This window comes from Canis lupus, chromosome 3 (genome assembly GCF_011100685.1).
Source record: "Canis lupus familiaris isolate Mischka breed German Shepherd chromosome 3, alternate assembly UU_Cfam_GSD_1.0, whole genome shotgun sequence".
In the NCBI taxonomy this organism is placed as follows: Eukaryota; Metazoa; Chordata; class Mammalia; order Carnivora; family Canidae; genus Canis; species Canis lupus.
The window spans coordinates 64,060,859-64,086,679 of record NC_049224.1 but is presented as its reverse complement, the minus strand read 5'-3'; the positions used below and the strand labels follow the sequence as shown (position 1 = coordinate 64,086,679).

At 41.1% G+C, this 25,821-nt stretch overlaps 1 protein-coding gene and 1 long non-coding RNA gene across 11 annotated transcripts in view; one reads left to right on the top strand and one right to left on the bottom strand.

Moving 5' to 3' along the window:
• LDB2 (LIM domain binding 2) overlaps positions 1–25,821 on the bottom strand; it is a 375,134-nt gene that overhangs the window by 328,571 nt on the left and 20,742 nt on the right. The window lies entirely within an intron of this gene.
• LOC111095260 lies at positions 8,920–25,682 on the top strand. Of its 2 annotated transcripts, none has more exons than XR_005357187.1 (4): positions 8,920–9,131; positions 14,170–14,579; positions 15,783–15,923; positions 25,555–25,682. It is a non-coding gene; the product is annotated as an uncharacterized LOC111095260 (long non-coding RNA). The 2 variants fall into 2 exon arrangements; XR_005357186.1 differs by lacking the exon at positions 25,555–25,682 and adding an exon at positions 16,094–21,242.

Genomic DNA, 25,821 nt, shown 5'->3' with positions numbered 1-25,821 from the left:
ATTCTCTACCACTCCCTCTCTTATTTCTTCGTATTACTTAGATCACTACCTGATATTTTCTTATTTTTTTAATTGATTTAGTTTAAAGCAAGCTCCATGAGAGAGGAACTGCATCAACCTCGTTCATTGCTTCATTCAAAAATTGCCTTTATGCCTGGCATGAAACAGTTGTTTAATTAATACAAATGGAATGCACGTTAGATATACTGTGTCATGACCAAATTCCACAGAGGGAGAACACAAAGACACTATCTCAGGAGCCGAGTGACTCACTGGGGTGCATTCCTAGAGAGTTCTGTAATTTCCTTTAGATCCTTCTGACCCAATTGATGTATTAACACTTTGGGAGTCATTTAACAATATAGTGACTAATGGAGTCTTAAGTGACACTTCATGACATGACTGTTTCCTGATTATCAAAAAATAGCACGTTCTTTGAAGGGTAGCCATTGAACTATGACTATCAAGACGACATGAGCTCTGGCTTGCATTGTCCCTCCTGTCAATCTCTGACCATCTCTGCCATGGACGGAGATCCTGTCCCCTATTAGAGAGTCAGCACCTTGACGGCAGCTTTACATCTGGTCCTTGTTACATGTTGTTATATGTGATCCTTCTCAGTGCTTCTCATGGGAAGCACTTCCATACTGATGACCGACTTTTTTAAAAGTGCAAAAACCATGCCTTTATCAATGTTCACAAGAAAGTAAAGCTCATTCAGCCCAAAAACTCCAAAAAATATTAATGAACTTTGCATCCATTCATCCAGGTATTTCAACCGGTGCTATGCTACATAGGTCCTTTGGAGGTATTAAGGTTTGGATGCAGGAGAACATGAAGGCAACACTAGAAAGAACATGGGCCTTTAGAGCTCCTGCATAGGGTGACGGTAAGAGGCCCTTTCTGTGAGTCTGTTATTGAAGCTGCCAGAGGGCAGCTTCCTGCACATTGAAACACCCAGCCAGACACAACAGGGGTAATGAAAGGGTCACAAGCTTTGGTGTCCAACAGGTTTCTCCAACTCACAGCTCTACCATCTACTAGCAGTGTTTCATGGCCAAGCTATTTATTTTAGCTGAAGTTCAATTTCTCCTGCATGCAGAAGTATTATGGTAACATCCATGTCATAGAAATATTCAGAAATTAAGTAAACTTATGTATGGAAAAACTTCTAAAATCTTGGCATCTAGTAGATGCTTAATTTAAATAAGCTTATTTCCTCCCTTTCCTGAGCACAGAGGAGGATGCTGTTTTCACTGCAGAAATATTGTGGGACTTGAGGATGTCAGATTTCCCACACTGCAGAAATTTGAACACTCTAAGATTCAAAAAGAAAGGGAAATAAAACCATCATTCAATATCACCGCTTCCTTCACATTACCAACCCAAGAACTAGTTCCTAGAACGAGAGCCCCTTGTAATAATGTCTTCCTGGGCTCAGCATGACTCAGGAGAGAGACATGATACCAAATTTCTGGAATGGAAGGAAGGTAGACAGTGGAGCTATGTAAGGGACATAGGAAAAGAACAAGATGGTGAGTTCCATTTGGGACTTGGTGAACTTATGACGTCTGTTCAACATCAAAATGAGCATTTTCAGGAAGTGGTTAGATATACAGGTCCGAAACTGTGGAATTAGTTCAGGTCTTCAGGTAGATACTTGGGTGTCTACCTGAAGACCTGATGGATGTTCAGTCAGGTGACAGTCAAAACCACAAGTGTGTGTGTGTGTGTGTGTGTGTGTTAGAGAGGGAAAGATATTACCCACAAAGAATGTTTCAAGAAGGGGGAACTTGTTAAGAATAGGAAATATGGGAGCCCCTGGCTGGCTGAGTCGGCTGGGTGTCTGCCTTCTGCTCAGGTTGTGATCCCAGTGTCCTGGGATCGAGCTCCCTGTCAGGCTCCCTGCTCAGAAGAGAGTCTGCTTCTCCCTTCCTCTCTCCTTCTGCCTCTCCCCCTGTTTGTCCTCCTGCTCTCTCTCTCTCCCTCTCTCTCAAATAAATAATAAAATCTTAAAAAAAAAAAAAAAAGAATAGTAAATACCCTCCTTTATGGGGTGGGTGGTTGAAGCTGTGGGATGCTGGTGAATGGTAATGCTCTTGGGAGTTAAAGGGGGGCTGATTTTTAATATTTGCTCATTTCTATGTGTCAATACTTCACCGTAGCCAATTTCAAGCTATCAACATGACATCAACAAGCTCACAGAGTTTCAGAAACATTAACAATAGGTCTTCTCAAGCATTTAGGAACCAGACCCAGTATACCACACATAGCAGAAAAGAAAGGCTGAAGAAAGTAAATAGTCAAGGAAATAGAAGAAAAAACTGGAACAACAGTACCATGAAAAACAACAGTCTTGAGTTTCTCAGTAGAGACTGTGCAATTACAACAGAAAAGCTCAGTAAGTAAACACAAAACACGTCATTTGATTTGCCAACATGTAGGTGAGTGATGCTTCTGAGAGACTCGCCAAAGGGAGGGGAGGGGAAGTCAAGCTGCCTCGCCTTCACAGGGAACAAATGGGAAAAAAGGTGGAGAAGAGCATGGACCATCCTTTCAAAACACTGGCTTAGGAGAGAAATAAAGCACTGGCCACAATGGGATGCAGGCTCAAGGGAGAGTTTGACAATAACCTGAAAGGCATGAGCCACTAAATGAAGAAGAGTATAGCAACCAAAACATGGCTGAGGACAATGGCCACCATGTCAACAGGACAAGAAACAGGTCAGGTGGTCAGGAGCACCACCGTACACTAGAGAAAAAAAAAATTGAGAAACGTTCCTCCACTTGCTCTGATATTAACCATCTCGGACAGGAAAGAGATCATGATGACCGTGCTTGCTTTCTAAGGCCAAAGACAGAGCAATCCTGATTCTGTCACATTCAAGCTTTGTGATTTCAGGCAAGACTCATTTCCTCAGCTGGAAATGAGAGGCAGTAACAACTTCACCTCATGACGTTTTAATGAAGATGTGACTGCCTGAAACATGTGAAGGACCTATCAGAGTGCCAGGCATAGGGCAGACCCTAGGTATGTTTTAGTTTCCCTGCAACACCCCTACCAAGAGCATCAAGACATTTAAACTAAAATTACAAAGGTATCCTGTGTTCTACCCATGACTGGGGAGGAAGGAAATGTTCCTTCTGCCTGGTAAGTCATGCAGCTCCCGGGGCATGAGGGGATAAACAGGATGGATCTTTCCTCCCCTCCTCACACCCATCTGTTGCACAATGAAGTGGTAAATTTTTATACACATGCTCCTAGCGCTGAGCTAGGTACTGACACATGCAGAGAAATCCACCCATAAAGCACTTAAAGAATCTTCTGGACAAAAGATGTTACATGAATATCGAGGATCATTACCAATCACATGTTCTGTAAGGTATGAACCATAGGAAGATAAGAAGTATGTATAGCTTCAAAAGATCATACCTACGAAATTAACTTGCTCCAGCTTTTCCTAATTCGACATGAGTTATTTTTAGGGTTTTACGACCTCATTTCTTATACGAACTCAATACAAGAGTAACATTTGTTTTAAATCTCTAAATGGTTCCTTTGGGGCTGAAAACTTTATTTTCCTATGTTAAACATAAAGTTAGGTGGTTACAAAAGTGTAAAAGTCAGTCACTAATATTTAAATCCAACTGATCCAAATATTTTAAATAACAGTGGTTACTGTACCAGGGATTTCATATAAATATTGAATTAGGCTTATTTATATTAGTTGGTCAAAATTTGGAAAAGGGAGAAAGGAAAGGTCACTAAGTTTAGTGAAAACTGTGGCTCACATCTCCATAACAGGATGGGTAGGCATCACTTCTCAGTAGGAAACAAGTGATAAAAAACCCTTGAATTTCCAAAAACCACTTCTATTTTTTCAAGTATGCATGCACTCTTATTCTTCCTATGGCATACGGCAAACCTATTCCTTATGTGATATTATGCCAGAAAGATTAAGAAGCCATGTTTCAAAAAAAAAAAAAAGCCATCTTTCTATAATTTTAAAAGTTATGAATTTTAGTCAATAAATTCACAAATATAGCCTCCTTATAGAAATATTAAAATAGGGGATCCCTGGGTGGTTCAGCGGTTTAATGCCTGCCTTCAGCCCAGGGTGTGGTCCTGGAGTCCCAGGATCAAGTCCCACATCAGGCTCCCTGCATGGAGCCTGCTTCTCCCTATGCCTGTGTCTCTGCCTCTCTCTCTCTCATAAATAAATAAAATCTTTAAAAAATATATATTAAAATAACATATAAGTCAAAGTCACAATCAATATAACTCTCTGTTGTGGGTCCTCTCCCTTCTTGTAAAATAACTATTATTAGAATGCCTGGGTGGCTCAGTCTGTTAAGTATCTGACACTTCCAACTGGGGTCTTGATCTCAGGGTTGTGAGTTCAAGCCCCATCTTGGGCTCCATGCTAGGCATGGAGCCTCCTTAAGAAAAGAAAGAAAGAAAAGAATTATTATCATTGTGTATTATAATTTGGGTGTTTATCCTTCCAGACATTGTTTATTTTCCTGTGCATTTAAATGCACATATACACTCACAGAACTATTATGTATATAAAATATATATACATATATGTGATGCACATAATTATTTAGGCTTTTGGCCCTATTGGGAAAGAAATATTTGCATTACATGTATCAAAGAGCTCTACTCTTAGGATGCCTGGGTGGCTGGTGGTGGAGCATCCGATTTCAGCTCAGGGCGTGATCCCAGTCCGGGGATCAAGTCCCGCATCGGGCTCCCTGGGAGTAGCCTGCTTCTCCCTCTGTCTCTCTCTCTCTGTGTCCCATGAATAAATAAATAAAAATATTTTTTTTTAAAAAAAGAGCTCTACTCTCAATGTATACCTCACTTCTGAAAATCAGTAAGAAAAAGACAGATAACCAAATGAAAAAAACTGGCAAAAAATATGGATAGCCAGGTTGCAGAAGAAAGTACAGACAAAAACATACTCAACCTCAGTATTATCTCAAGTGGCCCTCAAAATCATTTCAGGAAAAAGATTAGATCAAAGCTATTTTTATCATAACTTGATGTTATTTGCTCTTTTCTCTATGTTGACATGTGTACTGACAGTGCATAATAGTGGTGGAAAAAAACCTAGGGAGCCTTAGCACATATCATGGCACTGGTACCAATCATACAGGAGTAATCGTATTCTTCACCACCATGCACTTGGAGTTAAAAAGATGAAGCTGTAAAAATTATAAGTTGCGTTATATCTCTACCATTGAGTATTTTCCTTTTTATTATTCTGTGCGACAAAATGAGAAGAGCATGAATGCTACCTCTAGGGAAGGCATTTGTGGGATTGTTGTAAGTTTAACCAGTGGCTTATTTCATTCAATACCATTTTAGCTGAAAGAACGACTGACAAACTACAGTTATTCAGATGTATATTTGGCAGACATTTTCGCAAAAATGAACAAAGTTAGCTGATCACTTCAAGAAAAACAACTGGTGGTATTTGTTGCCAACAATAAATTTTGAGCTTTCAAGCAAAAATTAAATTATGGTAGACCTATATCCGCCACTTTGAGCTTGACAGCTTCCCAATATTTAAAGACTTTTCTGATGAGACTGGTGCTGATATTAACAAATGTAATTTTTTTTTTTTTTTTTTTTGCTCTTGCATAATGAAAAATGTCAGATTTGGAAGACTGGCAAAATTCAATGAACAAATATTTTCCAAATAACCTACACATGGTATTACAAATTCATGAATGGGTGAAAGATCCATTCTAAGTGCAAGATAGACTAATGAATTTTAATATTACAAAGCATGAAAAGTTCAATAATACGGTTTCATAGCCCACACTAAAGCTCATCTTCAAGAAACTAATACTTGTACAGTTTTGGTAGAGGAACAAAGAATTATTTCAAAAGCCATTTAGAATATTCCTCCCTTTTCCAACCACGGGACTATGCAAGGCCAATGTTTTACAGACTTTCTTCAACCAAAACAACATATCAGCAGATTGCATGCAGGAGCTGATATGAGCCTCCATCTATCTCCTGTAAAGCAAACATTAGATTTGCAAAGGTACAAAACAATGCCAGTCTTCTCACTTAGTTTCTAATTTGTTTGAGAAAATATAATTTTTTAATTTAAAAAATGTCATTTATGTTAATATGTAATAGGTTTCATATTGCCATTTTTAAATGAGTAGGAACTTTGTTTTTAATCTCTCAGCTTTAATTTCTAATATGGTGACTCTTGATAGCTATTACCCACAGAAGCAAAAGCTCTTAGGGGTTCTCAAAATTTTTAAGAGTGACAGGCGGTCCTGAGACAAAATCTTTGAGAACCTCTGGCCAAGGAAATGTAAATTAAATTTAGATATTAGGTTTAATCCATCAGCTTGGCTAAAATTTTCAAAATTAATAATATCAAGTGTTGGTAAGTGTACATACTCTGCTTAAGGGATTATAAATTGGTACAGTCACTTTGAAGGATAATTAGACTGTATCTATTATAGGGGTTGGCAAACTTTTGGTATGAAGACTAAAAGAAGGGGGGAAAGCCTTATTTATATTTAAAGCCTTATTTATGTAAGACAACATTTGTAATAAACAACAAAAATAAGAAACGTGATGGGTGTTGAGGAGTGCAGTTGTGATGAACACTGGGTACTGTATGTAAGTGCTGAATCACTAAATTGTACACATGAAACTCATGTTACACTGTATGTTAAGTAACTTAAATTTAAATAAAAACTATAAAATTGGGACCCTTGGGTGGCTCAGCAGTTGAGCACCTGCCTTCCGCCCAGGTCATAATCCTGGAGTCCCGGAATCGAGTCCCCCATCGGGCTCCCTGCATGGAGCCTGCTTCTCCCTCTGCCTGTGTTTCTGCCTCTCTCTCTGTGTCTCTCATGAATAAATAAAATCTTAAAAAAAAAAAAAAACTATAAAATATGTATACTCTACATTCAATTGTTCTGCTTTTAAGTACCTACCCTAAAGAAATGCTCATACCTATAGGTGTGTGTGTATATATATATGTATATACTATATACACTATCTAATATGTGCTGGGCAATGTTCTCATCAAATATTAACCCATTTAATTCTCACAAGAGCCCTATGAGGTAAATACTGACAGTTTCTCCATTTTATAGACGAAGAAAGACACGGAGGCCCAGAATTGTGAAGTAACTTGTCTAAAGCCACATAGCTAATACACAGATGTTGGATGAAGCATTACTTTGTATGGCAAATATCTAGGAATAACTTAAATATTCAGAGACTTTACACATTGTTCTGGTTGGTGTATTTCGTCATACAGATCTCTTTAAGCGGTTTCCTGCCTTCATTTCTTTTCCTATTAAAATTTGCTGAGTTACATTCAAAGTGTCACAGTCTCCTTAAAGCTTTGGCTGGCCACACCAGCCCATAATGATCCCTCTTCTTAATCCTCAGAGAACATTAGATCTGGAGTGTATGGAGTTTAATATTGCCTCGATAGTCTTCTATCCCCTGGCAAACCAGCAATTCTTTAAGGATTGAGCATAAATGGATCTTATGCTCCTTTTTTATGCATTAGCCTGTCACCATCTGTACCGCCTCCACTCCTCCACCTCTGCCCAAGTCACCATCTTAGCTTGTCTGAAACTGGTAAAAAAAAAAAAAATCTCCAGATCAATGGAGATTGATCCCCCCACCCCACCCCATACTGCCTTCCTGCAAAACTGTTCCCTCCACAGGATCCAGGGTGAGCTTGATACAAAGTTCAATTCAGACAAAAAAAAAAAAAAAAAAAAAAAAAAAATTAGCCCTGAAAGCCTCTAAATGGCTTTCCTTTGGGTAAAACCATCAATCTTCACCATGGCCTCCAGAGCTGGACTTCATTCCACCTGACCTCTTTCCTTGCGCTGTCCTGGCTCGCCTTGCTCTGGGCACCCAGGCAATGGGTGCCTGCCCTGTCCCTCCCTGTGAAGGGCTGAGACACTCTTGCTACAGAGCCTTTGCACCCCCTGTTCGTTCCCTCTGCCCAGTTGTTCTTCCCTGAGATGTTGGCAAGACTCAGGAAGGTCTTTGCAAAAAGGTGCCCTCACCAGGGAGGCTATCCCTGATTACCCTACCTAAACGAGCCGACCAACGCCATCCAGCTCCTTTAGTCTCTCTTCCCTTCCTCGGGGATACAGATCTTCATGCCACTTTCCAGAATGCAGTATATTGTGTATTTATATGTGCATTTGCTTACCATCTCTCCCCTCGGCCCAACCGGCGACGGTGCCCGGGGCACCGTTGCTCCATAAAATACTGATGGTTTGAGCCTCAGGCTCCTCGCATCTAAAAACGGACATAATACTACCCCTCACAAGATTCTTGTTAATAATTATTATTTCAGGGCGCCTGGGTGGCTCAGCGGTCGAGCGTCTGCCTTTGGCTCAGGTGGTCATCCCGGAGTCCTGGGATCGAGTCCTGCGACGAGCTCCCTGCATGGAGCCTGCTTCTCCCTCTGCCTGTGTCTCTGCCTCTCTCTCTCTCTCTCTCTCTCGCTCTCTCTCGGTATCTCTCATGAATAAATGAAATCTTTAAAAAGATCATGTTTTCATCGTTAAAGTTTAGCAAGCAAGGCCAGGCAGGCTGCTGCACCCTTTCCCAGCCTGATCTCCCCAGATCTCTACAACGACCCCAATGGCAGTGTCCGGAACACCATCTCCCACTTTACAGAGGAGGTCACTGAGGCTCCGAGGGGTGGGGGGGGAGAGTCACAGCAGGAGCTGCCTCCAGAGTCCAAAACAAACGGGCGGGCGAGCGCGCTGGAAGCACGGAGCTCTCCGCGAGGCAGGGCGCCGCTGTTCGTTCGCACTTGCGCTCCGGGCGGGGCTCTAGACCGGATGTGACCCCGGCCCCGGAGCCGGAAGTGCGTCCCGTTGACTTCCGGGTGAGCGGCCTCGTCAGCGCGCGCAGGGGGGCCGGGCAGGTGCAGAGGGAGCCTCTGCCCCCACCCGGGACTTTCTTAGACAGGGCTCGGGAAGGGTGTTTGCTAAGACCACTTTCTGATCAGATAACGAGCTGACACCAATTCTTCTATTTTCAGCTGGCACCGAGCGGGGTCCGACGTTATCACCGGCCGGTTATCTGTGTCCCCTGGAAGGAACTCCGGGTAAGGTACAGGAAAAAGGTGGGGGTATTGTTGGCGCTTCCTGCTGGCCCGCACCCTGGCCTATTGTTGCCTTTATTTATTTTTTTTTTTTTTTAGACGATCACATCACAATTATTTTGGCAACATCCTTTTTCCACCCTGGACCCAATACAATATTTATTGAACTCTACAAACTGCGTCAATATCGAGTGCTTTCTGTACTGTTTGTTGCCCACGCTCTTTGGGGGCATGTTTTAAAATTTTGTTAGAAGACTGTGCTCGTGGCCATGTGGTCAGCCCACGCTGCACACTCGAAATCACACGTTTTTAAACCAAAAGAAGCCTCCGAGAAACTGCTCAACCACTACATTTAAATTAATAATAATAATAATGGAATAACATTTCTCTCTTTTTTAAGTTTTTTTTTGTTTTGTTTTGTTTTGTTTTAATTCATGAGAGGCACAGAGAGAGAGGCAGAGACACAGGCAGAGGGAGATGCAGGCTCCATGCAGGGGGAGCACAATGCAGGACTCGATCCCAGGACCCCAGGGTCACGCCCTGAGCCAAAGGCAGACACTCAACCACTGAGCCACCCAGGCGACCCTGGAACAGCATTTCTTGAGATGACAGTGAGCCCAGCACAATACCGTGCATCATCTCACTAAAGTACTACCTCCTCCATGACTGTTAATTCTGTTTCCCATTTTACAGATGACAAAAGTGTGAGTCAGGAAAAGGGGTTAGGTTGCACTCTCAGTCAGTCACAGCTGTGGGTACGCTAGTCTACGGAAGCCTTCCCGCAGACCTCTACCCTAGAGATGAGAGGAATGACTTTCCTTGAAGCATTTTCCCACTTTAACTTGTGTTCACCTGAGTTTGGTGAGTAATGGTTCTGCAGAGCACGGATCCCATTCGTGGTGTCAAGACTGGTAGTATGCCTGCGTGATTCATCTGGGTGCCAGTTAATAGGACCCAGTTAAACTGCGTTTTGAAAGCCATAAGCAATATGGCAATACTGAAGCTGCCACAATGCCTCATTCCTATTTTCCCCTCCTAATTATTTCTGTTTGCTTATAGGGGCGAGCCCTCACAATGGAATCAACAATGGTGAGCCACCGTCCTTTTTGACAGTAGTTTCACATCACTTTTTTCCCTGACACTGTCACTTTGGATTCTTTAACTGTGGTGTGACCAGATTCACAAGACTCAGAGACTCCCAACAGAGACCATGTAGAGCTGGGAGTGGCCATCTTCATTTCGTTCAAAATCGGAAGCCGAGGCCCCAAGTGGAGGGTGCTTGTTCCCAGGCCACACAGTCACTTGCTAGCAGAGGAGTTACTCAAGAAGTAGCATTTGTTGAAAACCTCTTATGCAGGGCACCTGGGTGGCTCAGTGGTTGAGCATCTGCCATCAGCTCAGGGCATGATCCCAGGGTCCTGGGATTAAGTCCCACATCGGGCTCCCAGAAGGGAGCCTGCTTCTCCCTCTGCCTGTGTCTCTGCCTCTCTGTCTGTGTCTCTCATGAATAAATAAATATAATCTTTAAAAAAAAAAAAGAAAAAAAAACCTCTTATTCAATGACACATTTCATAATAAAATAATGATAGCAATAATAAAAACTATAATAGCTAGTATATAGTGAGCTCTTATAATTTGTCAGGCATTATGCAAAATGCTTAACGCAAATTAAAAAAAAATAATCCTCTCCAACTTTGAGACAGGTACTATTATTATTCCCATTTGACAGAGGATAAAACCTGTCAGGGAGGTAACTCAGTCATAGAGAAAGAATTCAAAGCCCCAGCCCTCTCTGACAAGATGGCCCTGGTTTTACTGCATACACGGGGAGAATGCACATAGAACGTCACTGTTTGATGCCTTAACCTAGCTGAAATGGATCTTCCTAACTATGGATTTCTGCTGAGACAAACACTGAGAAAGATAGATGGGTTTCGGTAGCCTGGAAAGTAATATTATCTGCTGGCCCCACAGGCACTTTCCTTTACCTGTACTTTCCTGTACCATTTAAATACTGATGGGACTTTAAAAAAATGTGTTATAAAAGCACTTCCAGACCATTTCAAAGCCTTGATCGCTTAGATACAGACAGACCCCCGTCACAAAGATAACAAAGTAGTCCTCTTGTATAAGCAGATGTGCAACCCTCTCAGTTCAATGAATATCATGGAGACCCAAAGGTGTCTATTTAAATGATCTACCTTTGCTCAAACAAACAAATGCTGCCCGGTCATCTATGAATATAGGATGCCAGTATGGTGCAATTGGTCTGCTTTTGAAAGTCCATGCCCTTATAAATAGGCCCCAAAGGCTGCCATCCATCAGCTGTGTGACCCCAGACAAATCACTCGATGTCTCTGACCCCCAATTTGTTCATCTATAAAAGTACATGTGGCCTGAACAAAATTAGTGGTCTTTCCCATCCAATGCTCTGTGGCTCCTTGACAAAATATTCTAAGATGATCTCATTCAAATAGCACTTGTTTCATGACCAGCCTATTCAGTGAGAGACTCTATAATGCTGAAGCAATGTTGGCAGTGGTCCACATTTGTGGACTAAGTCACAGTTGGAGAATTTATTTCATATCTAGCAATATACTGATCTCAGCAACACTGTGGTTCTTTGCCACAGGGATCCATATCTGCCCAGGGAAAAAACTGAATACCTCAGAGGCATAACTATGGCTACAAAAAAAAAAATCAATCTAAAATAATTTGCCAAAAAGGTGGGCATTAGTCCTGAAACAAGGATTCTGGAGCTTAAAAGTAACAGACATATTAACTAAAAGGACCACCCCACCAAGTAGTTTACTTCTTCAGGTATGGAGAACTACTCCCCATGCTTGACTGTAAACCTATAAAGAACATATTTATTAAAAATAATCATTGGAGAATTCAGAACAATTTTTGTCTCACCACTGGAGTCTTTCTAGTATCTTCTTATATCTATTTTACAGATGAGGAAATGCAAGAACAGATTCATTAAGTTAATCAAAAGAGGTAAAAAAAAAAAAATCTTTTAAAAAGAACATGGAGATGGTGATGTTCAGTCCTAACCCAGCCAGTTTTGCCCAAATCACTGTAGCTCAGGGTTCTCAACCATGGCACCATTGATATTTTGGACTGGATTGTAGATTGTAGAGGACTGTCTTGTACATTGTCTGATATTTAGCAGCATCCGTGACTTCTGCCCATTAGATGTCAGTAGCTCTCCCCTCTGGTTTTGATAGGCAAAACTATCTCCAGATATTGACAAGGGTTCTGTTCTGAGGCAAAATCACCCCAAGTGAAAGCCAAGGCTACAGATGTTCAAAGAAGGACAGGATGGATAATAAGTTTCCAGCTCCCCTGAAGTGAGGTCTGGCTCAGGCCTCCTCTCTCCTTCCCAGGTGATTCCCTTCCAACTTTCTCAATACCAGCCCTCCTTCTAATCCTAGTAGTATCATGCTGAACCCTTGCTTTAAAACTCACACCTTTCCCTCATTGGCTACAGAATCATGCAGACAACTTTGTGTGGCCTCTAGACTTGATTTCAGCCCCAGCCCTGATACCTCCGCCACACACACCACACATTCCCCAGACCACTATGCATTGCCACTCTTCCTTTGCACATACTCTTCCCTCTGCCTACAATGTTGTTCCTGTCCTCCCGGACTGATCTCAGTGTGATTCATCCTCCTGAACCCAGGCACCTGCTGTGTACATTCCACAGGTGCTCAAGAGCTATTGGAATTGAACCGAATGGAAATGACTTATTTTCAGTTGTCCCAGCCCCTGACCTCAATCAGAGCTACCCAACCACTACAGACCTCAGTTACCTCATCTGTAAGATGGGCACTATTGACACCTTCCTCTCAAGATTTTTGTGAGAAATAAAGAACATCAAGTGGCTGCCACATAATAACATTTTCAGTGAAAAGTTCTTTTATCCTGCTATTCTCACTAATCCATGAAAATTGTTTTACAAGAACGGGCTCACTTTCTTGGCTACAAGATCTTCATGCGTTTGGCATACAGAAATAGAACCAAAAGCCTTCAAGTCTCTTTCTCTTGCATCCTGAGTAATATTCCGTTTTTTCCATTTTTGGTTTTTGGATTTTTTTCCCCTAAATATTCGGAGACAAGAATACAAGTTTGATACCAGTGTAACTATAGAAACAGTCCTATCTTGTGGGAATCAAAGAGCCCTCCAGCTCCGGCCCTGGCTGAGTTCTCTCTAAACAGTGCTATCTGCAACCCACACTGTTTGCAACCATCAGTAGTTTTTCAAAAGGTTTCCAGTTTCCCACGGGAATATAAGGAAATTGGAATTATTAAACCAAACGATAAGAGAAACAGGAACAATGCCACAGCCCTCCACCCCTGAAGTCCAGTGAATTTGAAGTTCTTTGTGTAACGCTTATAAGGATGCCAAGCCCTGCAGAGATTGGTCACCAGGAAAAGGAAGAGGATACCGAGGGTCACAGCCACTTGAGCAAAGGAACCATCCATCACCAACGCTTCCCGGGCAGCCTGCACGTTTCCAGTCACAGAGGGCACCAGATCCGGCCGGCCAAGGACAGAGGAAAAAAACAACCTTGGCTTTGCTTTATTAGTTAAGTGAACAGACTCCTTAAGAGTATTGATGTATTGACTAATGATTCTGACATCCAGCGTGCTGAGAGCTTACATGTTTAAAGGGCAAGAGTTACAAATCAACAAGTTATTAATTTAATTCCTCTTTGAAAAGGTGCCAAAGGTAGAGAGAGCAGAACAAGAGGAACATTTATTATGTTGACTTCAATATAAGTTCACCCCCTACCTTCTTAGCTTGTGAATTTTAAACATGAGGGTGTTGAAAACAGGCTGGGGCAGCTTCTTAAAATGCTGGTCCCTGGGCCCACACTCCACTCTTCTGCTTCCTTAGATCTTGGTTTGGGCCAGGAAATGTGCTTCTTACCACTCACCTCCCACACCAATTAGATGTGATGCAGGTGAGCAGCAAACCACTTTGAGAAACACCACACCAGGGCTGATAACTGTGTTCTCTCTTACTCGACAGCTGTTCCCAGAACAGAACACATTTTTCCATCCCCCTTGCATGGAGCTGGGGCAGTTGACCCAAGTTCTGTTCAGTGTGGTGAGAAGCAATTTGGACCACTTCTAGACCTGGCTCAAAGACGTCCTGCACCATCCTCACACTGTCTGTCGTTGGCTGGTTGGATGCAGAGGAGACAGCATAGCTGCTGCCTGAAGAGGTTCCTGAATGAATGAGTGGAGTGGACTTCCATCCCTGCTCCCACCAAGCCACCACTGGACTGTCACAAGAGCGAGAGGGGGAGAAACAACAACTTTATTTTATTAAGCCACAGATTCTGGAATTTTTCTTAGCGTGGTTAGTCTAACCTGACAAATACACATTACTCTTCTCTCTTCTCCAATTTTATTAGATCTTCATTCTAAAGATCCAAGGTAAATTTTTTTTTCTTTTTTTTTGTTTTTGTTTTTTTTTTCAAGGTAAATGTTTTAAGGGCAAAATTGGTAAACAGAGGAAAGCCCAAGTTGATTCATCACATCAAAACCCAATCCTATCCTCAGATATGAGAATGCAAATGGCTTAAAATAGAATAAGTCTCTTGAACTTCCTTTATGCAGCCCAGGTTACACCTCATATCTCTACCAGTCTTGGTGCCAAACTAATTCAGTAAGTGTTAGACTTCAGTAAAAAGCAAGGACTAAAGACATGTAGGTAATTATCCCCAGGGAATTAAAGGCCCTTCTCCAGGAATGCAAAAGAATCGGCCAGAAAGCCAAGAACTAGGGAGCCAGACGGGCCCATGCGTAGACTTCACATGGGCCATTCTGAGACCCCCTTGGGCTCCACAAATAGGTATTCAGAATCCGCTGCCCTCCACCCTATGCCAAGAAGCCTCTGCCTTCTCAACTGTGTGTCTGATGTTTCCGATGTTTTGAGGCTCAGGACTCTCAAAAGCCCCGCTGGAGACTAATCCAGGAAGTTTTCACAAGGCAGCCCCAGCAATAGGATACTGCACAGCCTTGAAGAGCAGGACCATTTTCCATCTGGTTAATATGCCCTCACCTGTGAAGCCAACCCTTGAGATGGAGGAGGAAGCATCTCCCAACTCCTCCCTTTCTCTTTAAACCAAGTTAGCCTCACATCAGCAGAGCAGCTGAGTTAGAATATGTGATTGGTACTCTGCCTCGTGACTGTCTATGGTCACTCTGGGAAGGATCCAAAGAAAAGAGAAGAGAAAGGTCATTCATCCCAGAGAGCTCAGGGATAGAATCTTCTACTCCCACTCCAACCACAGTGGTCTTACTACCTCACAGACATTCCAGACTCATCCCCTTCTCTTTCTGCTTAGACTATTCTTCCCCCAGACCTTCACATGGTTCATGTCTCTGCTTCCTACAGGTGACCTCTGCTTCAGGGTTCCCTCAGCAAGACTTCCCTTCATCACCATTTCGAAATCAGTTGTCCCGACCCCAGTCACTCTCTAACCCCTTGTCCCATTTTATTTTCCTTCAAAAGCTTTCTTGCCACGCAAAAGTATAATAATTGTTGTTCTAGCCTAACAATATCTACAGAGAACTGGGTGCTAAGAGCTGGAGAAAAGGAAGGTGATTGTGCAGAGTTTTTTTTTTTTCTTTCAGAGTGCTGTTTAAAAACAATCAATACGCAAAGAAAAAGTCCTCAATATGGAAAGTACACATGATACAAGGTTAATGAAAAATGTGGGTTACAGAGCTGCACACTCACTTGCAACTACACTGGAAATTATGCAGATAAAATAGGTAAGTATGAAATTTAGGTGATGGAATAAAAAGTAATAATACTTTATTTTTTGAAATTCTATTCTATAACAGTATTAATTTTAAGAATTTTATTTAATAAATAAGTACATAAGTATGTAAGTCAACTAAATCCAATAAATAAACCAAAGACTATTGTAACATTCTCAAAGACTATAGAGGCTGTCGGCTCTCACACCCTCATTTGCCAGATGAAGAAGCTGAGCTTCAAAGGAAAGTGAATGCCCAAGGTCACACTCAAGGTTAGTCAATGAAGAGAGACAGAATAAGAAAGCAGAACTTGGACTCCGGGCCCCAGTGTTTTCCCCACTGCATCATGCTTCATCATTAGTCAAACAAAGGAGTCTCTTGAGAAGGGACAAATCCTTTCAAAGCATAAAAACCAAAGTAATCCTAACCATGCATACGCAGAGTGTAACGTAGAAACATTTCTCGTTCACATGGGGCACTCACTGCCCGAGACCCTTCACCTTGGTGCTCTTCTGTAGCCCAGTGGCTTAACCTCTTTGAAGTTCTGTTTCCTCCCCTGGGAAAGTGACGATGGTGGTGGTGGTGGTGGTGGTGATGTTGGCAACAATGATGATGATATTAATGAGAATAATGTTACTAATGATGATGGCTGGTCCTACCCTTTGTCAGGCACCATGCCGAGTGCCTCAGTGCTTCATAAAGATCACTTCATTTAATTTCCATGCCACTATGAGGTGGGCATGGTAATCATTACTGTTATTACCATCCCCTTTTATCAGGCGAGGAACAGGCCTACAAAAGTTAATTAACTCCCCGAAAGATACTCAAATAGTAAAATGATTAAAATTAGAAGTTAAACTCAGGCAGGCCAGCTACAGAAGTGGAATTCCAGTACACATGTTGCAAAAATCCTAACAAATAGTTTGCAAATGCCTAAAGTTCAGGAAAAGTAGATCATGCTATGATGACCCCTCTGAAAAGGAGGTAGAGATATTGGCCAACCTTCTTCAGAGACTTGTTTTGGGCTTCATATCTGATCCCCCTCACACCACTAAAATTCATGTATTAAAATCTTTTTTTAAAAAACATTTTATTTATTTATGAGAGACACACAGCGAGAGGCAGAGACAAAAGCAGAGGGAGAAGCAGCCTCCCCGTGGGGAGCCTGATGTAGGACTCGATCCCTGGACCCTAGGATCACACACTGAGCCGAAGGCAGACCTCACCTGCTAAGCCACCCAGGCATCCCATGTGTTGAAATCTTAAACCCCCAGTGTGATAGTATTTGGTGATGGGGCCTTAGGGAGGTGATTAGGTAAAGAAGGTTGAGCCTCACTGATGGGATTGATGTCCTCGGAAGAAGTAAAGTAGACTAGAGCCTGTTCTCTCAGCCGCATGAAGACACAGCAAGAAGGCAGCTGCCTGCAAGGCAAGAAGTATGTCTCACAAGATACCAGATCTGCCTGTGCCTTGATCTTGGGCTTCACAGCCTTCAGAACTGTGAGAAAGAAGTATTTGTTGTTTAAGCCTCTGGTCTATGATATTATTGTTATAGCAGCCCAAACTCACTAAGACAGAGGTTGTTCTAAAGAAAAAATGAAATCATAGGTTATGGTGGGGCTTCTGAAACTACCACATCCTATAAACATGATGTAACAGCATTAATTCATCTAATTCTAATAACTTCCCAAGGTAGTTACTGTTACTACCACCTTCATTTAAAAATGAGAAAACTGACTCACAGCCCAATAACTTAGCCAAGGAATGGTTGGCCTGGGATGCAAATGCAACAGTCTGGTACAACTGCCTGAAATTTTAACCACTGCACTAGGAGTGTTTCTAAAAATCACGATTATTTTTGAAGCAGAAAGTTCCTAGGTCATAAGATACAGTTCATGTACTTCATCTCTTGAGTTTGGAGTTGATCATATGTAGATAGTCACTCTCCCCAGGATGCCTTCAATCATCCTTCATCCTAACAATCTAAAGAATAGCCAGCTGTTGCCAGTTCCTAATTTGGGAGTGGTCTAGAAGAACAATGTGGAGATCCAAGAGCAGCGCTCAGTGAGTTCCTTGAGTCCATTCCCCTTTCCTCAGCCAGGCATCTCAGTCTCTGGGGACTTGGTCATTCTGGGTGACAGTGACATGAGCTGATGTGAGTGGGTGCCCAAGCTGCATGCTAGCCAGCAACATTTAAAATGAATGAGGCTGCTCTCCACTGAGCCCAAATGCTTCACTGGAAAAAGCCAGTCACTGTATTTTTTGCAAGACAGCTGCAAAAACAGGCCACCAAATTCAGAGGCAAGTAGGAGATGCAGAAGAGACAGGGATTCACAGTGATTGGGGAAAAAAAAATAACCATATTACTATGGCAGAAGTGCTGAGGAAGCCCGGGAGTCTCCACATAGACAGTGAAGAGGCAGCAGGACCCATGAATTCATTTTAAGAAAAGGATTTGAAGCCTTGTCTAGATTCAGAGATTGTTAGAATTGGAAGGAAACATAAATGCCATATTAGTCCACTTCCTTGTTTTACAAGTAAGAAAAGTGATGGCCAGGAAGGTAAGTGACTCCCTCAAAGTCACATAGCTGACTAAGGGCTCTGCATCTATGTAGAGGGTGGGTGGTGTGTACGAATAGAGGGTGGCCCTACCTGGAGGGTATGGGGCCCTGTGGGTCACTCCCACATCCCTTCAAAAGGCCCTCCGCAAGGTGCAAAGTCCTTTCTGATCTGGCTCCATTATTTCTGCTGCCCACCTCCCTCCTCACATCCATCCTGTGCCTACAACCCCAACCTCCTGGCTTTCCTTTAACCTGGCAAGCCTGCTACTGCCTGAGGTCCTTTGCACATACCTCTTCCTCTGCCTGGAATGCTCTTTCCTCAAATACCCATGTATCTCAGTCTGCAGTGTGCTGGAACCAGCTCAGATCTGGTCCATTATTGTCAAATTTTCAGGAATTTTGTGAGACAGTTGTTAATTTACGGTTAAATGTTACTATATTAAAAACAAAGGTGGGGCATCTGGGTGGCTCAGTCAGTTAAGCATCTGCCTGTGGCTCAGGTCATGATCTCAGGGTCCTGGGATCATCCAGCCCACATCTGGATTCACTGCTCTGTGGGGAACCTGCTTCTCCTTCCTCTGCTCCTCCCCCTAGCTTGTGCTTTCTCTTTCTCTTTCTCTCTCTCTCTCAAATAAATAAAATCTTTAAAAAAAAATTGTTTTATGACAAAGGTAATAAATGCCCAGTGCTTCCTAATTATTTTGCTGCATCCCACTTTTACCTGTGCTCTTGAGGTTATTTATGTGTATTGTATCCTTTTGGTGGGACTACAACTCCACATTCATGACTTCGTGTTGGTAGCTTAAAACTAGCCATCGTGGGCATATTTACAGAAATTGGCACATCCTACAAACCAGGGCTTGCTTTCCTTATTTTTCTAGACTTACAAAAGTAATGGATAAAAATACTAGTAATGAAAAAAAAATACTAGTAATGTAGATTAAGCATAAAATTGTATCATGCTGATAGCCGTTACAATGTGACTAGCACAGCATTTGAGGACATCTCCTAGTATTGGAAAACTCTTGTCCTTTTCAGAAGAGCAGTAACCTAATGACATTGATGAATGGGTGAAATTCAGATATTCATCTCTGTTGTTTCACTTTTTCTTATTCATTAAGGTGAAAGAAAATATCAGCTAGCATTCATGTCAGAACTACTCTTATCAGTTAAAATTATGGTTTGGCTATAATTACAACCGAGTTCAGCAAAAATCAACGAAAGCCTTTTAGGAGAATTAACTGGCCATATAGAGTTTAACATAAAGAGTATTGTGTTTTGTTTATTATATGTATACTATGAACTATATATCTTTTTATCAGTAAAATTCATTTTAAAACCCATGTATATATAATATGTTTATTTATTTATTTGTTTTTTTGGAGAAACAGTTGCTAGTTACCCACATACCTGTCATCCCTTGCATTTTATCTGGGTCTCTGCTTAACCACCATTAGCTCAGAGAAGTCCTGTCAGACCACATTAGTGGGGTTTATTATGGCTTTCTATCCTCTTATTCCACTTTATTTGCCTTCATAGTATTTATCATTACTTAATGCTATATCATATATGTATCTATTTACCTGTTTTCTGGTTCCTCCACTGAATTATAATTTTTAAACTGACAAAAAAATAAAAATAACTTGTTTGGATTACTGCTTATTTTTCTCCTGTGTTGAAAATAGAAGCCCAGTACATATCAGGCACTTAATAAATATTTTTGAAAAATGAATGAATACAACTGGCATTCTCAGATTCTTAGGTAAATTTGTTGGATCGTTTGTTATAAGTCAATGTTGGCAGGACTCTAGACCCCTCTCATTGTGTTACACTCAATAAGAACATTTGCAAGTAATCTAGAAATCAGTATAAGAAGGGAGGAAGAAAAAAAAATATTTTACAGCTTCTGATCAGTGTTGTATAACTAGCCTCTGACAATTACAAGATTGTTGTAATACTTTCAATATTCTTTTAATACTGGGGCACCTGGGTGGCTCCGTGGTTAAGTGTCTGCCTTCGGCTCAGATCATGATCCTGAGGTCCTGGGGTCAAGTCCCGCATGGGGCTCCCCACAAGGAGCCTGCTTCTCCCTCTGCCTATGTCTCTGCCTCTCTTTCTGTGTCTCTCATGAATAAATAAATAAAATCTTTTAAAAAAATTGTAATACTTTCAAGATTGTTATAATACTTCCAAGATTGTTCAGTAAAAGGTGATAAGATCTGTAAGTAAGTTTCTTATGACATCTGTAAACAAAGCAGGGAAGCCACCATATTTGAACTAAGACTGGCCACATCCCCTGTGGGGTGGCTTTCCTGCTTCTAACACATCCTAAGAGTCCCATTAATAATTCAGTGGCTAGGAAAGCAACCAGGCAACAGAGATGCCACTGTCCAAATGGGATGTCAAACAAGAGACCAAATGTCAAAAATGTCATGAAGGAGGATGGCCTGTGTACCTACACAGTGTCTCTACAGCACTGGACTAGCTGACCCCCTAAGAATAGTGAACCCAGCAATGAGAGGACCTAGAGCCATGAGCTAATTAGCCCCCAATATTGAGAGAGTAGAGGGTGATCTTACAGAAGAGAGAATGAACTTGTTCTGTACAAGCTCAGAAAAGGACTTATGATTGAAAGTGATGAAAAAACTGACTTGAGTTTAATTTTTTATATTCATTCTAACAATTGGAAATCTCACACAATAGGAAATATTGTCTGTTCACCTGAAGATTTTCTGACAAAACATACTCTTTGTCCTTATGCTTTCTACACTTTTAACCTTATACCTTGGAAAAAAATAAACTAAATTACTTGAATTCTAAAAAAGTTTTCTAAATCAAATGACATTTTAATATTTTATATTTTTAGTATATGCTTGGTCTTAAACTTTATATTCTAGGAAAACAAAAGTGGTGGCAGATAGCTTTTTTAGTGATTTTCTTGAGGTATAATATTCAAACTATAATATTCATGTGTTTTCACTTTTAGTAAATGTACCAAGTGATACAGTCTTCATCACTACCCATTTCAGCATATTTTCCTTGTGCCCACTTCAGGAACTCTGTTCCCACTCCATGTCCACTCACATAATCACACAATATGTGTGTGTGGCCTTTTGTGACAGACTTCTTTTATGTAGCGTATTTTTGAGGTACATGCTGTAGCATGTATTAGACTTCATTCCTTTTGATGGCTTAAAAGTCTTCCATTGAATGGATATACCACATTTTGTTTATTCATTTAACAGTCAGTAAACATATGGATTATTTCTGCTTTTTGACTGTTACAAACTATGAATAGCATCATTTGAAATACCTTCAACTCCCCACACAAACCAAACAGAGTTGTGCAATATCAAGAACCCATGGAAAACACAACAAAATTGGAAGAAGAAAGATATTTATTATATATACCATGGTGCTACATAGGGTAGAAAGTATTCAGACCTTAAAGTCCAATTTTACAACATACTTAATGAAAAAAAATGTTTAGGATATATTTTCAGGTGGGGAAGTAGGTTATAAAATAATAAGTGCAGTAAAATTATTTATATCTGTATATGACTTCATTAATTCTAAAGATGCACATATTTTCCAATATCAATGGCTCTGGGCTCTGAGTTCTCAGCGCATGTTTCCCAAGTAGACTTTAATTTACCATTTCTGGGGATCCCTGCGTGGCGCAGCGGTTTGGCGCCTGCCTTTGGCCCAGGGCGTGATCCTGGAGACCCGGGATCGAGTTCCACGTCGGGCTCCTGGTGCATGGAGCCTGCTTCTCCCTCTGCCTGTGTCTCTGCCTCTCTCTCTCTCTCTGTGTGTGTGACTATCATAAATAAATAAAAATTTTTAAAAAAAATTTACCATTTCTGTCAAGCCATTGTTGTCATTGCATATGTGCAGATATTGAAAACAGAAGCATCAGTATTTGCAGAATAGGTGTGAATGACTTAAAAGAAAATGCAAGACAAAAATGGATCCCTCTTCAACCACTCAAAATCGATGTTTCAAAGGAAGAGTCAGGGAGATTGTGCATCCAACAAGATTAGCTACATTCCTGAAAGCTGAATTCAAAAGTAGGCAAGCTCTACATAATGCAAAGTGTGGTCAGAATCTAGCCCCATTTTTTTTAATGTGTTATTTTGAAGACTGCTGTCTCACCAACATGTTTAATGTACAGAAATCATGGTACATGGAAAATCATGGACAGCTATGAGTCAACAATTCTGAAAAGTTAGATCCTGAATATGAACAATCTTAGGAATATCAAACCTATTTATATTCCTGTTTATGTATGCACAGGAGGGATGTTGGATTTAAAAAAAAAAGTCAAAGGCTGAAAGAGCTTTTTCAGTAAGTATAAAATAAAAAGTCTATGTAATAGGAAAATGTGACATGAGCCCCCAAACACAAGCAGGTGGGACAGATCACCAACAACCCTAAGACATGCATGTTACCAGAGTCTGGGCAGGAAGGAGCAGAGGGAAGCTATGGCTCATCTTATGGAACAGAAAATAAGTGAACCAAAATAGCCAACAGGTATTCACTGGAAAGTGAGGCAGGCCAACTTGAAAATAGCAGCTGAAACTGGTAGGAAAAACATCAGAAAGTTAATACCAAAAAAAGTTCACTGATACTATACAAGGAGGGGTTGTGGCTAGGACAGGGCTTCCGGGCTGGCCACAAAATTCTGATCTCGGTGGTAGTCAGATAACCTCATCCTAACCATTTAAGCTATATGAAATTAACTGATTGATTTAAAAATAAATTTTTAATAATTACCATGGTTACTTGATGAAAAGCAGATCCTGAGCCCTACTTCAGAACTACGATATCAGAGAGCTCAAGAGTGGAGCCAAAGAATACTTAAAGACGATTCAAGTTTATGTGGTGGGAGGACTTATGATTGATTTTATTTAAAATTATTTTTAAAAATCAACTGCATTTTAGAATGAATCATGTTTAGTCAGTACCAACATTTCTTCCAATTTTATAAAAGGAAATTGTCCAATAAAATAGTATCTATCTAGAGCCATCTCCCAATCTAGACTCACAGAGAGGGAGGCCTAACTGTTTCTGGGCGATGACTCAGAGCTCTCAACCAGAAGGGCCGGGAAAGCCTGCAGAGCAAAGAGACATCCTGTTACGTAAGCCACAGCCAAGGACGGGCCCTCCCCAGGGAAGAGAGTCACAGCTAGTCTAACTTTGGGGCGGGGGGGGGGGGGGGGGGGGGGGGGGGCGGAGGGAGGTTGTTTGCTTATGAGGCAGTGCACGCACTAGCAATGCCATCATCCATATAGGGGGCTTTAGAATCTAGAAAGTACCCCATATCCTCTTCCTCCTCCCCCCATTCTGATTTGAGATACTGAGAACCTTTGGTAGTGGGCAAAGGATGCATTATAGGAGGAAAATGAGGTTCAGTGAGGGAGGCTAGATGCAGATACATAGAAATGGAGATCTGGGGCATTGACCCACATCTTTGTAGCCTCTGCCACTCTCCTGTTGGACTTTTCCACAGCCAGCTCAAAACCACAAGATCATCTTGCATTGCCATGTTTTAGTTTGGATAAACTGACTATGGAGACAGAAATTCTTAAGTACCCTACGTGCAACAATTTCTTAAACATTTAGTATTCTGGGTCTATTTCTTTCTCTGAAACAACTACCGAGTTGATTGATAATTTATGCAAGAATGATGTTCTGCTGCATTTAAATCTAGGGGTACGCACCTCTGCCCTAACGTCGCCTCTAATTTTTCCTACCTCATTTTCCTTGAAGGAGTCTAAACTTGGTAGATACAAAAGAGTTAGAGCAGCTAAAGTCTGAAGTGTAAAAGATAAAGAGCTGCTAAGGTCACCCGAATGTGTCCATATTGCACCTGTTCTATATAGTATTTTTCTCTACTAATAGACGATCAGATGTAAATCCTAATGTACACTCCATTTTACATGCAATATGGGTTAGTTACTGTTGCTATGGAAACCTTCACTTTTGCATTTACTGATTTTAATTCTGTGACATTTGCTGACTTTAGTACAATGTAAAGTTTATAAATATAACATAAAGGTTTGTAGCGAGTTTTTTTAAAGTATTCAATTTGCATAGATAATTCCATCACAAATCTCTAGGTACATTAGGGGAAGGCATTAAACTGATGCCAACTAACAGGTATCAGCAAACAACAGGCTATTTCCAGAAATAACTATTTCCATTGATCCTCAAAAATCTCCTTCCACTAACCAAATGCCCCATCCATTGTAGAAGCCTTCCAACCACCGATTCAGTGATAATTGCCCAGCATAGATTTGTAATTTTATTTATTCAAAACACTTTTAAATCTGTTACCTCATTTGAGCTTTAACATTCATCTGGTGAGAGAGACAACCAGACGGGGTTTGTGGGAAGAAATGACCTCACTTTAGGGACTATAATCGACCCTTGAACAACACAGGTTTGAACTGCTCGGGGCCTCTTACGCATGGATTATTTTCAATAAATACAGTACAGTACTGTAAATGTATTTTCTGTTCCTTATGATCTTCTTAATAACTTTTTTTTTTCTCTAGCTTACTTCATTGTAAGAATACTGTGTGGGGCAACTGGGTGGCTTAGTCAGTTAAGCATCCAACTCTTGATTTTGGCGCAGGTCAGGATCTTAGGGTCGTGAGATCGAGCCCCTCATCGAGCTCTGTGCTAGGTGTGGAGACTGTTTGAGAGTCTCTCTCTTCCTTTCCTTCTATTCCTCTTTTCCGCTCCTCCCTGTAAATATGTGCTGGCTCTTTCTTGCTCTCTCTCTTTCAAAACAAAAAACACACACTGTGTAATACATATACCATACAAGATACACTAATCAACTGTTTATGTTATCAATAAGGCTTCCAGTCAACAGTAGGCAATGAGCAGTTAAGTTTTGGGGGAGTCAAAATTTATACATGGGTTTTCAATTGCACTGGGGTTGGCATCCCTAATCCCCCATGTGGTTCAAAGGTCACCTATACTTCAAATCCAGGGCAAACAATCCTTTGATATTCATCTGGATCTTCAAGGGGCTCACTAAACAAATCATCCTCTTTTCTTTCTTATTCCAGGTCTGAGTCATCCTTGCATCTTGGAATCTAGTAAAATTTCCACATGTGAAATAAATACATACTCTCTAAATGTCCCTACATTTTTCTAATTCCTTGATTATTGTCACTTAACAGATGTAGAAACTGAGCCCTATAATCATTATGCAAAGATATCAGAAGTCATCTAGCAATTAACTGGGAAAACAAATGCATTGATAAGAATTGATCGAACTGACATACATTTATGATGCTCACCCAACACTTGTGAGGCATTCTCGCAGGCATGGG